At 45.1% G+C, this 16,227-nt stretch overlaps 1 protein-coding gene across 2 annotated transcripts in view; it reads left to right on the forward strand.

The window, feature by feature from the left end:
• Positions 1–659: 659 nt before the first annotated feature.
• The window catches only part of SV2C (synaptic vesicle glycoprotein 2C), a 201,004-nt gene continuing 185,436 nt past the window's right edge, over positions 660–16,227 (forward strand). The window contains exons 1-4 of one of the 2 annotated variants that reach the window (XM_025185249.2): positions 660–1,898; positions 2,046–2,477; positions 13,144–13,357; positions 15,759–15,811. The gene's annotated coding sequence lies outside the window, so the exon portion shown is untranslated. The remainder of the gene's footprint in view (positions 1,899–2,045; positions 2,478–13,143; positions 13,358–15,758; positions 15,812–16,227) is intronic. The other variant, XM_006124253.4, reaches the window with a different exon arrangement.

The raw sequence follows: 16,227 nt of genomic DNA on the forward strand, positions 1-16,227 counted from the left end.
TATACCACCAGTTAAGATGCTGTTGAACATTTATATTGCAGTAGCAGCTGGAGGCCAATCAGGTGAGGATACTGTTGTGTTGCTGTACAAACATAGTAAATGGACACCCTATCTCAAAGAGTTTGCAGTCTCAAGTGGAATTTATCCTAGATTTTCATGGGATTTATGGCCACTTCCTAAGGTGGCCACCTCTAATGTACCAAAAAAGAGATGGCTGCAATGATTGTGAGCCCATTCAACTGGCCAATTGACAGTGTCTACTGACACTCTTACAGATTTCCTAGGATAGCTACCTCAAAAAAGGGATGACCCAGGGGAAACCTAGGTAGGTGGCAGCCCTACTATTTGCACCAGGTCTTGATTTTACACATTCATTTTCTGCTGTAAAGGCTCTAACTTAATTTTTAGGAAGATTCAGTTTCATGAACACCTCTGCCCTCTGTAAGACGACTAGGAGATGTAATTTGTAGAACTCACCTTACACTTGTGCATGTTTCCCAAATACTCAGGGCAGATCTTTACTGTTCTTAGGACTTTATCTTTCACCCACTGGACTCAGTGAGAGTTTCGCTATTGACTTAATAAGAACAGGCATCAACCCTTACCATGGACTCAAGAAAAATGTTATGGGATGGAGCACTGATTGGTGAATTAGATTAACGATGGGAGCATTTGGCCCATGTTTTAAATTAATCTAAACAGAATTCCCTTCTATAAAATGAGTATATATTGCTATATTTGTAGGAGCAAAGATATGTATATGGCAAAAAAGCAAACCAAGAAGCCTAAAAACTGTGGCTCTCACTAACTTCAACAACCCTTACACTGTTTTGTCTGAGATCAGTTGTGATCCTTTCTTCCTTAAAGTGATATAATTTCTCAGATTCAGTACTTCAGTAGTAAAAACACCTCACTCCATAAATACAGCTGATAAAATTTTAGCTCCTATTCTGCAGCTATTTTCTCATCAAAGAATGATGTTTGTTGTTCCTCATCAAAGAATGTTTCTCCATTGCTGGACTTTGATGGTCTTTGATAAAAACACAGCCTGAACAGAGCAAGCTTTTATCAGTGGAAGCTGGGTGAGCTATTTTTGTGCTATAGCTTTCATTCAAATGGCATCAACTGTGCCTTTACTGTTTTGTTTTTCATTTTAACCACAGTCCATACCAGTGAAGCAACCAGCAAAATCCCTAATGAACCTTCCTCGCCTCAGAGCTCTTTGGCGAGTGTCAGCTCCCCTGCCCTTTGGAAGATCCCATTGAGAAGTCCCGCAGCTCTAACAGTGGCAGCAGTATCTTGTACACATTGCAAAAAAAATCTTACATTTGCTAGATGATGTTAAAATGTCACCAGCTCCTTTTCAAAACTAGAACCACCATGAGTAGCACTGGCAGAAAAATTTAAGGGGAAAAAAGCCCTCTTGGGCCCTGGGCATTTGTGCATTTGATCATCATGTGCTTTGGTATGCAACACAATGAGCTTTGTGTCATCTCTGAAGGGAAGCCCTAACACAAATGTATTTTAATGCTCCAAGAATTAGGGCTCACAGGTCTTTGTAATATCCTGGGACTGACCCTGGACTTCAAAAAAGTACTTGGACTCCCTCAGAAAACTGATGGGCAGGATCCCCTGGGATGCGAACATGAAGGGGAAAGGAGTCCAGGAGAGCTGGCAGTATTTTGAAGAAACCATCCCAATGCACAGTAAGAAAAGCAAATATGGTAGACAACCAAATTGGCTTACTGGGGAAATCCTTGGTGAGCTTAAACACAAAAAGGAAGCTTACAAGAAGTGGAAACTTGGATAGATGACTAGGGAGGAGTATAAATATATTGCTCGAGAATGCAGGAAGTCGAAAGCACAATTGGAACTGCAGCTAGCAAGGGATGTGAAAGGTAACAAGAAAAGTTTCTACAGGCATATTAGCAATAAGAGGGTGATCAGAGAGGGTGTGGGGTGTGGATGAGGGAGGTAACGTAGTGACAGATGATGTGGGAAAAGCTGAAGTACTCAATGCTTTTTTTTTGCCTCTGTCTTCACAGAAAACATCAGCTCCCAGACTATTGCACTAGGCAGTGCAGTATGGGAAGGAGGTGGGAAGCCCTCAGTGGAGAAAGAACCAGTTAAGAACTATTTAGAAAAGCTAGACATACACAAATCCATGGGTCTGGATTTAATGCATCCGGGGATACTGAGGGAGTTGGCAAATGGCATTGCAGAGCCTTTGACCATTATCTTTGAAAACTCATGGAGATCGGGAGAGATCGTAGATGATTGGAAGAAGGCAAATATAGTGCCTATCTTTTGAAAAGTAAAGGAGGACAATCCAGGGAAGTATAGAGCGGTCAGCTTCACCTTAGTCCCTGGAATCCATTTTGAAGCACTTGGAAGAGGGGAATGTGATCAAGAATAGTCAACATGGATTCACCAAGGGCAAGTCATGCCTGACCAATCTGATTAGCTTCTGTGATGAGGTAAGTGGCTCTTGGATATGGGGAAGTCAGTGGATGTGATATACATTGCCCTTAGCAAAGCTTTTTATATAGTCTCCCACAATATTCTTGCCAGCAAGTTAAGGAAATATGGATTGGATAAATGGACTGTAAGGTGGATAGAAAGCTGGTTAGACTGGTGGGCCCAATGGGTAGGGATCAATGGCTCGATGTCAAGTTGGTGGTCGGTTTCAAACAGAGTGCCCCAAGGATTGGTTTTAGGGCCAGTTTTGTTCAACATATTTATTAATGACCTGGATGAGGGGATAGATTGCACCCTCAGCAAGTTTGTTTGACACTAAGCTAGGGGGAGAGGTAGATATTTTGGAGGGCAGGGAGAGGGTCCAGAGTGACCTAGATAGATTAGAGGATTGGGCCAAAAGAAATCTGATGAGGTTCAACAAAGACAAGTGCAGAGTCCTGCACTTGGGATGGAAGAATCCCAGGCATTGTTACAGGCTGGGGACCGACTGGCTAGGTAGCAGTTCAGCAGAAAAAAGACCTGGGAATTACAGTGGATGAGAAGCTGGATATGAGTCAACAGTGTACCCTTGTAGTCAAGAAGGCTAATGGAATATTAGGATGCATTAGAAGGAGCAATGTCAGCAGATTTAGAGAAGTGATTATTCCCCTTTATTTGAAACTGGTGAGGCCACATCTGGAGTATTGAGTGCAATTCTGAGGCCCCCACTACAGAAAGGATGTGGATGTATTGGAGAGAATCCAGAGGAGGGCAACCAAAATGATTAGGGAGCTGGCGCACATGACCTATGATGAGATGCTAAGGGATTTGGGCTTATTTAGTCTGCAGAAGAGAAGAGTGAAAGGGGGATTTGATAGCAACCTTTAACTTCCTGAAGGAAGTTTCCGAAAAGGGTGGAGCGAGGCTGTTCTCAGTGGTGACGGATGGCAGAACAAGAAGCAATGGTCTCAAGTTACAGTGGGGGAGGTCTAGGTTGGATATTAGGAAAAAATATTTCCCTAGGAGGGTGGAGAAGTACTGGAATGGGTTACCTAGGGAAGTGGTGGAATCTCCATCCCTACAGGTTTTTAAGTCTCAGCTTGACAAAGCCCTGGCTGGGATAATTTGGTTGGGATTGGTCCTGCTTTGGGCAGTGGACTGGACTTGATGACCTCCTGGATCTCTTCAGCCCTAGGATTCTATGATTCTATGGCATGGCTACAACATAGACCCATATCTGACAGCCTAAGGGTTGGAGGCCCTGTGAGCACTCTACAGGAAAAAATGTGGTCAAGGAATTGAAGTCTGTGGGTCAGGAATGTGTCAGACTGACAGAGAATTGAGGACGGACTTGTAGTGATCCAGGGTTATGAGGAATAGCTTTGAGATGTTCAGATACTTTGCTCTGGTTCGGGGCCGGCTCTAGGCACCAGCAAACTAAGCACGTGGTTGGGGTGGCACATTTCCAAGGGCAGCATTCCGGCCAGCCTTGGCTAACCAAGGCAATGGGTGGGGCGGCGGAGTCAGCCGCCTGCAGGGGGAGCACACACTCTTGCCGCCCCAGGCGGCCACCTGGAAAGAAGGGTCAGTGCCTCAGTGCTGGGCACGGAGGGAGGGGAGAGCTTCCTGTCAGCCAGGGGAAGCTTGCAGCGCAGCTGATGCGGGCCTGACTGGAGCCAGCCTGGTGCGGGATCCCAGCCCTTTCCAGGCACTGTGCAGTGGGAGTCACTGTTGTCCTGAAGCCAGCTCAGGAGCCCCACCACTCACACGAGCCCGGGCCTGGCTGCCATTGCCCCCAGGGCTCGCCGCATGTGAGGTAAGCTCGCTTCGCGGGTAGCTAGGGAGAGAGCTTCAGTGGCTGTGGCCTGCCCTTGGCCCCGCTCCATGCCCTGGGCTCGGTGGAGGTGAGACAGCATGGTCGCGCCAGCCCCTCTGATCTTTAAGTCTAGACATTGATCTGTTGAAAAAGGGTTTATTTTCGACAGATCCACGTCTAGACTGCTGGGTTTTTTTTTCCGAAAAAACTCCGTGTTGAAAAAAAGCGGTGGTCATGTTTATGCTAATGAAGTGCAGGATATTTAAATCCTGCTTCGTCAGCAATTTCAACATGACTAATCTACATCTCTCTGTAGACAGAGAGGTGTAGTCTAGACATACCCATAGTGACGTGTTAGGCCTTTCCCTGAATCTGTGGTTGTCCTTGGGAAAGCAGTTGTTGTTTCTTTCCCATGCTGGATGGCAGACTATGGATGTGTCTAGACTACAGAGTTTTGTCGACAAAAGTGGACTTTTGTCGACAAAACTATACCTGCGTCTACACTACTGCTGAGTTCTGTCGACATAACGTCGACAGAACTCAGCAGTTTTGTCGACGCTGGTAAACCTCATTTTACGAGGCATAACGCCTTCTGTCGACAGAGTTCTGTCGACAGAAGGTGTTATTGCATGTAAACTGTCCTTGCGTCTACACTGCCATGTCGACAAAGCAACTTGATTTGTCGACAGAACTGAATGTAGTGTAGACGCCCTTTGTCGACAGAAGCTTTGTCAACAGGATCTGTCGACAAAACTTCTGTCGACAAAACTCTGTAGTCTAGACGTACCCTATGAGGCAGAGTATGAGGGCCTTGGCCTTATTTGTGTGTGTGAAACTCATGATAAGGGTGTTCAGTTATGGTTTCCCACCTAATGTTATGCTACTTTGGCTCCTTCCATTTGTGATACACAGGCAGGACTGTTTTTCTGTGTTATTTCTAGGGCCTGTTGACTGTTGGCTAGGCCTCATGCCCCTGCCCAGGCTGGGCAGTGTAAGCCTATGTGGAAAAGCTTAACCAGAGACCATGTTTCAGAATCTTACCTACATATTAATGGGCTATTTGCTATTTTATCCCTACATTGGGTATTTATTTTTTCAACTAAGGAACTTCTACCCCCCTTTGCAATAACTGATCAACACAAGATCTTAACACTGGTTTTTCAGCTGCCACATGCCACCGACAGCATGCATTGGTCAAAACAAAAATCATAACAAGCCTTTCACTTTACTGCCAGGCATGCCTTTCACAATGCTTCTGGACACCCAGCTCACATTTCTATCAATTATTTACATACAAGTAAATTCTCTAACATGTCATGTTTCAAGAATGAAATTCTTTGTTTTTTTAACTAATTGATCAATAACTAGCATTGAATTATACCAAGGCTACCTTTTAAAGTGAAGTGTATTATCAACAGTATCTCTCTCAGTCTACAGTGTAGGTGGATTTCTGTAAATCCACTCTTTGGATCCACAGACCTGGCAGCATTAAAAATTATGGATATAATGACCCTGACTGCTGAAGTTTGCTTGTTTATGGCTGCAATAGCTAAAAGATGTGTAATTAACAAGATAACAGAAAGCTCCCAGTTATCTATCTATGTATCTGAAGAGGCTTACATGCATTGTTCACTCTAGCAAGTACTAGGAATGCAGTGCAGTGGTGAAGTGTGCTATGATACACTACTTTGATGTAAAATTATGGATTACTGTGCTAAATCCTAGCACTTCAATTCAAACTGCCCCCTCAGCTCCCCCCCACCCACCTTAGGGCAACTAACATTTTGCCAATATAAGTGCTAGCATAGATATGGCCATAGTGTGTATGTATACACCCTAGTTTTCTGAGTCAGAGGGGCTCATTAAAACATACTTAACAGTGGCCATACTGGTTCAGAGCAAAGATCCATCTAGCCTAGTACTTTGCTTTCTGACAATGGCCAATGCCAGGTGCCCCAGAGGGAATCAACAGAACAGGTGATTATCAAGTGATCCTCTGCTGTCACTCATTTCCAGCCCTGACAAACAGAGGCTAGGTATGCAGTCCTTCCCAACCTGGCTAATAGCTTTTCATGAACCTAATCTCCATGAGCATATCCATTTTTTTCTGATCCCTATTATAGTCTTAGCCCTCACAACATCCCCTGGCAAAGTCTTTCAAAGACTGTCTCTGTGTTGTGTGAAGAAATACTTTCTTTTGTTTCCTGCTTCCTATTCATTTCATTTGGTTATGGCCTCTGGTTCTTGTGTTATGAAAAGGAGTAAATAGCACTTCTTTATTTACTTTCTCCCCACTAGTCATGATTTTATACACTTCTATCATATCCGAACCTAGTCGTCTCTTTTCCAAGCTGAAAAGTCCCAGGTGTATTAATTTCTCCTCATACAGAAGCTGTTACTTGCCCCTAATCATTTTTGTTGCCCTTTTCAGTACCTTTTCCTTTTCCATCTTTTGTAAGATGTGGCAATCACATCTGCACACGGTATTCGAGATGTGGGCATACCATGTATTTATGAAGCGGCAGTGTGGAATCATAGAAGATTAGGGTTGGAAGAGACATCAGAAGGTCATCTATCTAGTCCAACCCTATGTTCCAAACAGGACTAACTCCAACTAAATCATCCCAGCCAGGGCTTTCTCAAGCCAACCTTTTACCCTTATAGTGAAATAATTTTTTCCTCATATCCAACCTAGATCTCTCCACCCACCCCCTGCAACTTGAGACCATTGCTTCTTGTTCTGTCATCTGCCACCACTGAGAATAGCCTGGCTCCGTCCTCTTTAGAACTTCCCTTCAGGTAGTTGAAAGTTGCTATCAAATCCTCCCTCATTTTTCTCTTCCACAAACTAAATAAACCCTGTTTTCTCATCCTCTTTTTATAAGTCATGTTCCCTAGCCCCCTCATCATTTTTGTTGCCCTCAGCTGGATTCTCCCCATTTTGTCCATATACTTTCTGTTGTGGGGCCCAAAACTGGATGCAATACTCCAGATGTGGCTTCACCAGTGCCGAATAGGGGGCAATAATCACTTCCCTACATCTGCTGGCAATACTCCTACTAATGCAGCCCAATATGCTGTTAGCCTTCTTGGTAACAAGGGCAAACTACTGACTCATATACTGCTTCTTGTCCACTGCAATCCCCGGGTCCTTTTCTCCAGAATTGCTGCTTAACCAGTCAGTCCCATTCTAAGTGCAGGACTCTGCATTTCTTCTTGTTGAACCTTCTCAGATTTTTGTTTTTGTTTTGACCAATTCTCCACTTTGTCAAAATCACTAAGCTGAAGGGTAGCAACAGGCATTTTCACCATGCAATACGCTACCCTCTGGTGTAACTACCTCTCCTCACAGCTTAGTGTCATCCACGAACTTGCTGAGGGTGCAAACCAACATCTTCATTATTGAAGATGTTGAAGAAAACCAGTCCAACGACTTACCCATAGGGCTCTCTGCTTAATATCAAAATTATATTTTCTGTCTTATCTATCCCTTTCGAATTCCTAACATTCTGTTTACTTTTTTGACTGCTGTTGTACTCTGAGTGGACATTTCAGAGAACTATCTACAATGACTCCAAGATCTCGTTCTTGAATGGTATCAGCTAATTTAGGCCCCACCATTCTATATGTATGGATGGGATTATGTTTTCCAATATGCATTATTTTGCATTTATCAATATTGAATTTCATCTGCAGTTTGTTGCCCAAGTTTGTGAGGTTCCTTTTGTGCAAAAAGTGACCTTCACTGGGGCTCAAAGTGCTGTCATGACTGTTTCATAGTATCTATGGAGAGTTATATCTACCCTTCTGTCAGTGAAACAGTTGGGTAGAAAGACCCCTTAAGTGGGTAGGATGATGTCCTTGATAAGGGTTGACACAACTGCACTTATTTTAAGGAAAGCAACTAAAAATGCCTTTAATGACCACTGTAGAATTTTTAAAAATAAAATGGTGGGGAAGAGAAAAATTGGGTAGGATGCTTTGGCTTTGCTATGTTTAGCATTCAGCTTTCATGGCCTTAAGCAACGTGGCTAGGATAGGAGTGTGAGGGTCAGTTTTTACCTTCTCATCATCGTCTCCTTAGTAAATGCTCAGAGGCAAGACCCAAAAACTGCAACAAAACAGACTTAATCAGAAAACTTGCAAAATTGTGCAAGGAGCAGCAGTTCCTGGAAAACTTCAAGGATTTATTTGCTTTATGTCTGTGTTTGTGACCATTAGTTTGCTTAGAGGGAGGACTAGCAAGAGAGAGGGACAAGGATTTGGAGTCATAGGAGGCATAAGCTTTCATCTCTGGACTATGTTTTTCCACTGGGGGGATTCTGAGATGGTAGCTGAAAATGCAAAGCTTTTATTTTTGTTTATAAAGTCTCATCTTTTGTCTTCAGAAAAAACATTTTTGCATGAACTCTATCCAGGGCCACCTGTAGGATTTATGGGGCTCTACGCAGCCCTATTAAACTGGTGCCCATCCCTATGCCCAGTGGCATCCTGAGGGGGACGGGATGAGAGGACATTTTTTTTTTTAGAGATGTGATTTTATCAGCGGCGGATTTAGGTCAGGGCGAACGGGGCGGCTGCCCTGGGCCCCGCGTATGCGTTGTGTCAAAGGAGGGGCCCCGCGAAATTTCGCTGCCCGGGGCCCCGCGGCGCTGCCCTGGGCTCCGCGGCACTCTCATCCGCCCCTGGATTTTATAATCTTTAGCAGCACACTAATGAAATCTTTTTAAAACAAACTTTTTAAAGCAGGCTTTTTCACTTTTAAGTTAACTAGAATCTCTCCCAAGAAAGCAGAGCTACAGAATGGGGATTGGCAGAGGCAGGTGAGGTGATATTGAGACCCAGCGGTGCCTCTAGTTATCAGGTGCCCTACGCAACTCCTATTCTGTATATGGGTAAGAATGGCCCTGACCGTATCTTTTTTGGTAGGATATGACTCATAGAGCTCTCCTTATACAATGGTGTTGAAGAGAAACAGCATGGCTGCTGCAATTGCTCTGCATTATTAATTATGAAAGCCTTTTCGGGTCTCCTTTGGTTCCTTTAGGATTGATTTCTTGCCTGTAGGACTTACATATGACCTACAGTACAATAAGTTCTACAACGTATTCTAATTAAATATATCACGAGTATTCCTTTACTTGCTCACAAGAAACATGTCGTCCTTCTTGATCACTCTACTTCAGCAAAAGTGTTTCTTTTGAGGTATTTTGTAAAACCAAAAAATACACATTTTGTATTCAGAAATATAGCAAATTGAATTAGGCCATAATGAATTGAATGGGAGACATTTTTGCTGCATTTCTTGCTTATGTAGCAATAATGACTTTCTGATATGTGCTTTTGTTCCTGATGAGAAAAGCTGGCAATCTGTTTTGTTTTTCTTTGAATATCATTGTATATTCTAAATCGCCTTTTCATGGGTCCTTTTAAATGATCACTGCTGTTTTAACTCACTTTTCTGACTATCCTTGCAAGCAATACCTAAGATTATTATAACATAACGGGACTAGAGGGGAAAGGATTTTTCTCTGTCTTTTTCTTCCTGTTTGTGTTGTGCTTTTGACTGCACTCTGTGCAGAGTTCCATTCATTGTTTCCTTAGGTAGCCATTCAATTAATCCATCTCTCTTACCGTTTGTGTATCTTTCACACAGCAAGAGAAGAGAAGAGTGATTTAGAAAGTAGTAAAACTTGAATGTAAACCCAAGAATATTGGCAGGAGGGCTCAGGGGAGGCTCTTGTTTTTGAAATTGCTTGTAATTGTCATGAAGACTTTGTATATGTGAATGCCTGCTGGGGTTCCCTAAACCGTGAATTACTGGGTTACCTCTCTTAGTTTCAGCAAGTGAGAGCTTTGTTACTGCTATGCTATATCAGAGCTCCCTGACACCACAGCTTGTCAGCCTCTGCCAGCATAATCCTCAGAACTCTGCAAGTCTAAACCAGGTTGCAATCATGAAACCGCAATTCCTGAGTTACTCAGAGAAGTTTTTATGAAAGGAACAGCTGCTGCTTACTGTAATACTCTCAGAAACTTACCAAGTTCATTGTTCCTTTAAGGAGATAGTACATAGCAGCTTATTTTAACTGGAGTTAACAAACAAACAAAAGCAAAAATCTAAATCTTCTTTAGAAGTAGATAAAAAAATCTCCTTCTAAAACTTGAATCTAACTTAACTCAAAGACGCGTGGCCCAGTCTTTCTTCTGGTATGAAGCAATCAGGTTTTTAGCCAGAACTCTTCACACAGCTCAAAATGTTCTCTCCCTTGGTCTCCTGAGGTGATGGAGATGGAGTTTGTTCCTTCTCTATTTATAATCCACTAAACCTTTGAAATGTGCTCTCCTGAAATGTATCCCTAGAGAAGATTCCTGTCTCCTGGATGTTAGATACCATGCTCTCTGGTGTACCCTCTACTGCTAGTTCCTCCCCTGCTAGTAATTTTTACTATGAAAATGATCTCTTCCTACAGCCTCTGACACAAATGAATTAATTTCCCATTGAATTTGGCTACAAACGTTTGAGGCATTGGCCTCTTTCCTTTTGTCTGGGAAAAAAAACTATTCATACCCGATTTAAACATATTTTAGCCACATTTCCAGAACATCTCTAAAGTTCTTTGGGGGCTAAATATATGTACATACATCACTGGAAAACTAATAGCTCATTAATATTCCTTGTAATGTTACATGCCATCTTTTGGGTAAAGATCATGACAACAGTGTATCTTCTGGGATGTTCTTCAGACACAGTATACTTAGCCAGCATTGCCAAGAGATCAGAGTATTTGATAGTGAGTGGTGTCTTTGTTGTCTCTAGTTCTTTTCTATGCATCTTATTTGTAGCTGAGCTATTTTCCTTGGGGTAATCTAATGGAAGCATCTATTGAATTACCTGTGGGTAGGAGTTTCAGGGGGTAGCTGAGTTAGTCTGTTACAGAAAAAAACAACAACAAATGGTCTGGTAGCACTTTATAGACTAACAAAACATGTAGATGGTATCATGAGCTTTTGTGGGCACAGCCCACTTCTTCAGATGACGGGAGGAGAAGAAGAAGTGGGCTGTGCCCATGAAAGCTCATGATACCATCTACATGTTTTGTTAGTCTATAAAGTGCTACCAGACCATTTGTTGTTGTTTTTTTTACCTGGGGTAGTTTGACTATTGAAAGCCAATAATTCAGTAAGGAATCCTATCTGTTCTGTACAGTGTTCCCTCCCCTTCATTGTGGTGATGCTCTATGCAGACAGGCCTATCAATGCAGGAAGATGGGGGCACAGGGAGCAACTGCCCCCGGGGGCGGGTGATTCTAAAGGTTCTCCTCCTAGCCACTGCCCTTTAAATCACCGCTGGAGTGTCCCACCACACTCTCTGGTGGGCTCTAAGGGCAGGGGGAGCAGTGTGGAATGCTCCAATTGGTGCTGAGAGCTGTCTGCCCCAGTTCCAGCCTTTCTGGGAGCATGGAGCTGCCCCCCCTTTCCCCAGGGGCTCAGTGGCAGAACTGGGTTCCCCTGTATGCTGATCAAGCATCAATTATACACTAGCTCAGAGTGGGGGACAGAGTGGGTCTGATTCCCCACCACTGACAGTGGGGAAAGGTGAGTGTAAAATGCACACATATTCTGTGCAAGTTTAAATGACTACACAAGCTACAGAGCAATGGACCATCAAGGCCAATATGTGAAGAAAAAAAATTGAGTGAGATACCTGACTAAAGATAATAATGTTTCTTTAGGGATTTCCCGTCACTTTTTGCTAAATTTCAGTGTTAAATCAGCCATCACTTAAAGAGAGAAAAGATAACAGGTCTATAAGGTGGAGGGGCTTTCCAGAGCTTCAGGTTTTCCTTTGTAAGCATGTTCTGACACTTGCGTTAAGGCTTGTTTACCTTCAAAGGAGTGTGAGGGGTTAAGGACCGTGACTAGCTGTGGAATTTGTTATACAGCTCCCAGTGCAACAGCGTTCTAATGCTTGTCTGGGGGCCCTTAGGTGGTTCTGCATTAGACCTAATTAGTACTAATACAGACTCTCTCCGATTTACAAACTGGTTACGGACCGAGCAATTGGTCGTAACTCGGTTCGTTCGTAAGTCAGACCCCATTGAGTTACATGCGACTGCACTGTTCATAAGCGCGGATTGTGTTCGTAAATCGGGGTTCGCCATTTACGACAGCTTTGGTCATAACTGCGAGCTGTTGTAAGTCTACCATTCACCACTCGGGACCGGCTGTAATCCAAACAAGGTCCGATGCTATAACCCCTAGTTCATGGCAGGTGCTGTCCTGACTGGCATAAGCCATCTAGAGTCACTGGACTGCAACGAGACTAGGGGTTGCACCATGGGTTCCCTGAACTGCAGTATCTTTAGGGGCATGTCTGTGCAGCCCCTTGCACGCCAACAGCGCTATGGAAGTCATAACAAAAGGAGCAGCCACTCAGAACCACTTCTAGTCTCTAGGGTGCTACAGGACTACTCGTTTTTAAATCCCCCCCCCCCCCCCCCACACGGGATTGCCAAGAGTCTGCAGCAGGCAGCGGCCAGGCAAACAGCCCTTTCTCACGGTCTGCCCTGCTGTTGCCTCTATTGAAATACTAACTTCGGGTCATGACAAGAGCCTGTCTCTGTGCGTGGATCCCCCCCAATCCCGGGGGGAAAAGTGTGTGTGTGTGTGGGGGGGGAACGTTTTAAAAAAGATTTCCCTTTCCCGCACAGCCCATCCGCTGGCTGCTTTTGGCCCAATCCCGTCCCGAAGGAGTCTGTCTGCGCGCGTTCGCCGAGACTGGCCGCTCCCACGCCTTCAATTATCGATCTCGCGCGCCTCCCTGCCTCTCTCCCCGCCCTTACCTCCCTCTGCCTCTCCCGCTCCAGCACTGCAGCAGAGGGAGGACTGCAACGTGCAGCCCACACAGCCCCTGGGCCGCCCCTCCTCTGGCTCGGTCACGCCTGGCGACTTCTCCAGGAGGCTTCTCCGCCGCCAGCAGCAGCTGCGTCGAGCCGAGCGCTGGAGACAGGCGCAAGTGTCACCCGCCGCACAGGGGAGGCTGCTTGGCGCGGCTCTCGGAGGGGCTCGGTGTCCCCGCGGGTAAGTGGCGCGCGGCTCCTCCTGCCTCCGCGGCAACTTTCCCTATTTGCGAGTGTGGCGGGGAAGGGCTGCAACTTTCCCCCGCGCCCTGGGGATGAGTCCCGGGAGCAGGCGGCAGCTTCCCGGGGCGAGCTGCCTCTGGCTGCGGGCGAGTGAGACGGAGCTTGGGCGGCAGCTGAGCCGCGGGCTACAGGGCGCTTCTGGGTACGGACGCCAGGTTGGCAACTCCAGTGTCTTTGAAACTGACTCGCCTGCTGGCTCGTTTGGTAACTTTCGCGTGGCGATGGGGCGGGGGTGGGGATCCAGGGTAGGGAGGCAGCGGGAACGCTGCAGAGGTGCTGGTGGGGCTCAGATGCACGAAGGGATGCGAAGGACATGGAGGCTTTCAGGTGCGCGGCGGGGGAGAGCATGTTGCGCCCCCCTCCCACCGCCCTCCAGTGCGCCAGATAAACGATACAACCATCCGATTGTGCTTTTCATGGGTGCTGGGACTCCGTGTGTGTGTGCTGCAGTACCCCCTGTCTTGGAAGGGTTTCCATTATATACCGGGTTTACAATTTGGTTCAGTGACTTCCAGCACCCCCACTATAAAAATTGCTCCAGCACCCCTGGTGCCAATGAAAATTCTCCTACATTTCCGCCTTCCTAGGCTGCAAGGATCGGGGCTCAGACTGGCTAGGAATATGTTGTGTAGTAGCCCCCTCGGCCCCCCAAAGAATCCTGCCTCTTTTGCTGCTTCGTCGCCAGGAGTTTCCTGGAGCGTGAAAAGTTGTTAAGCTCCAGTTGCTTTGGGGAGAGATCCTGACAAGTCCCTTAATTAAGTCGTAGTGGAGAGAAAGGGGGAGGAGGATGCGCCAGGGCACAACTCCCAATAAGAGTTTCTAACCTGGGGGCTGAGGACCGATCCCCGCGGGGTTTGGTTTGCGGGGCTGCAGCACTGGAGGGGGTGGGTGTCAGGAGCAGGGGTCGGGGGGGGGGGGAGAGAGGGAACGTGCTGAGCAGCCTGTGGCGCGGGGGGACTCCCCAGGGCTTTGCAGGGGGAGTTAGGCGGGCGGATTTCCCGTGCATTTACCTCCCCAGAGTGCGGGACTGGGGTAGAAAGCTGGAGGGCTGAGTCATGCCGGCTGGGGCGGCCACGTAACATCTGTGCGCAAAGTGGGGCGGGGGAGCTTGGGGAAGGATGCAGATGAGATGGAGTGGGGGAAGGGGTGACGGGAGGTCGCCTCAGCAAGAGAAGCCGCATCCAGCGCTTGTCCCGCAGGGAGCGATGATGAGCGTGTGCGTAAAGGAGCGGGGGATAGCACAACACTGGGAACCCGACACAGACAACTAGATGGGGGCTGCTGGCAGCCCGCATAGCCTGGCTTAGACTGCGCTGCACTGCAGTGCAGGGAGCTAACAGCAACTGCTCCTGTGTTTTTGGGGTTTTTAAAGGAATTTGCTCCATAGGATGATTACACTGAGGTTCGGGAAATGATCGGTTCCTACTAAGGGGTAAAAGCAACTCTGCTTAATTCACAATTGTGGACGCGGGATTTTGGGACCCGATAAGCTCGCACAAAACAGGAAATAAAGTTGTAGGCATAGAATCAGTCCCCCAAAGAAGAGGTCTGTGGAATCTCTGTAATTTTCCTGGATTGAGCTGGAAAAAGCAAACATGCATTATTTAAGAGCTGTCATGAATTTTCTTTGCTTGGAAGTATGTTCTTAATGGGAACTTCAGTAAAATATTCATTGTTCTTTTTGTAGTTAAGCATTTATTTCCCATTTCCATCACAAACAGAACACTATCAGACACCATCAGACACACACTTCAACACTCTACTCCCTGCTCTTCATTGAATTTTAACATTTATTGAATCTTGCTAGTGGCTTTTTTATCTGTATCATACTACCATATGAAGACAGGCAGACTTCCTCTTTATAAATTCCGTGAAAGCACAGAACCCTATTCAAGTACAAACATATTTTATTTCAAGTGGATTTTTGTATAGATTTCTAGGAAAGAAAGAGACAAAGAGACCGTTTTCCAATCACAACTTTATTAACAGAGAGAGTGCCTACAAGTATTTTTAAAAGATACCTGTACAAGAAAAATGGAGAAAAAACATTAATATCTTTATTTTGGAAATGTTTTTGGTATTAAAAGATGACCCTGAATACCAGTAACAGCAAACAAGGCATTGACATTCTTGAACATCATGTACCATTGGCTTCTGAAAAAATAAAAGATTATTACAAATGAGGCCAGAACAATGTTTTTAGAAATCTAATTCATTTTTGACACAGTAATATTAAAATTGTTTTTCCTCAGTTCTCAGCAACATGGAATAAATGTGAAACATAGTAAGATCATCCATAAAGCTTGTAGTTTTACTCTTAAAATGTGTTTTTATTGCAGATGCAATAAATGATGTCATGAATGCCATATGTGTGACCAAGACCATTATAAATGTATGTCAAATCTAAATACTGCATCAAAGGGGTGGCTGTGTCAGTCTGTCATTTAAAAAATGAGTAGTCCTGTGGCACTTCACAGATTAACAAAAATATATGCTATCATGAGCTTTTGTGGGTAAAATCCATGTCATCAGATGACTCCAGCTCATCATCTGATGAAGTAGGTTTTCCCCACAAAAGCTCATGATGCTATATATTTTTGTTGGTCTCTAAGGTGCCACAGGACTACTCGTTGTTTCTAAATGCTGTGAGATAGTTTCTGGATCTAGAAAGTCTATTATAAAGTAGTGTCTGATTTTTAAATAAGTTAAAAGACAATACTTTCCAAAGCATGATAAGTAAGCATTTATCATCAGGGGCCCAAAGCTCCCATTGAAGTCACTGGGAGTTTTACCATTGATGTTAGTGAG

The sequence above is a fragment of the Pelodiscus sinensis genome, chromosome 6, assembly GCF_049634645.1.
Source record: "Pelodiscus sinensis isolate JC-2024 chromosome 6, ASM4963464v1, whole genome shotgun sequence".
Lineage (NCBI taxonomy): Eukaryota > Metazoa > Chordata > Testudines > Trionychidae > Pelodiscus > Pelodiscus sinensis.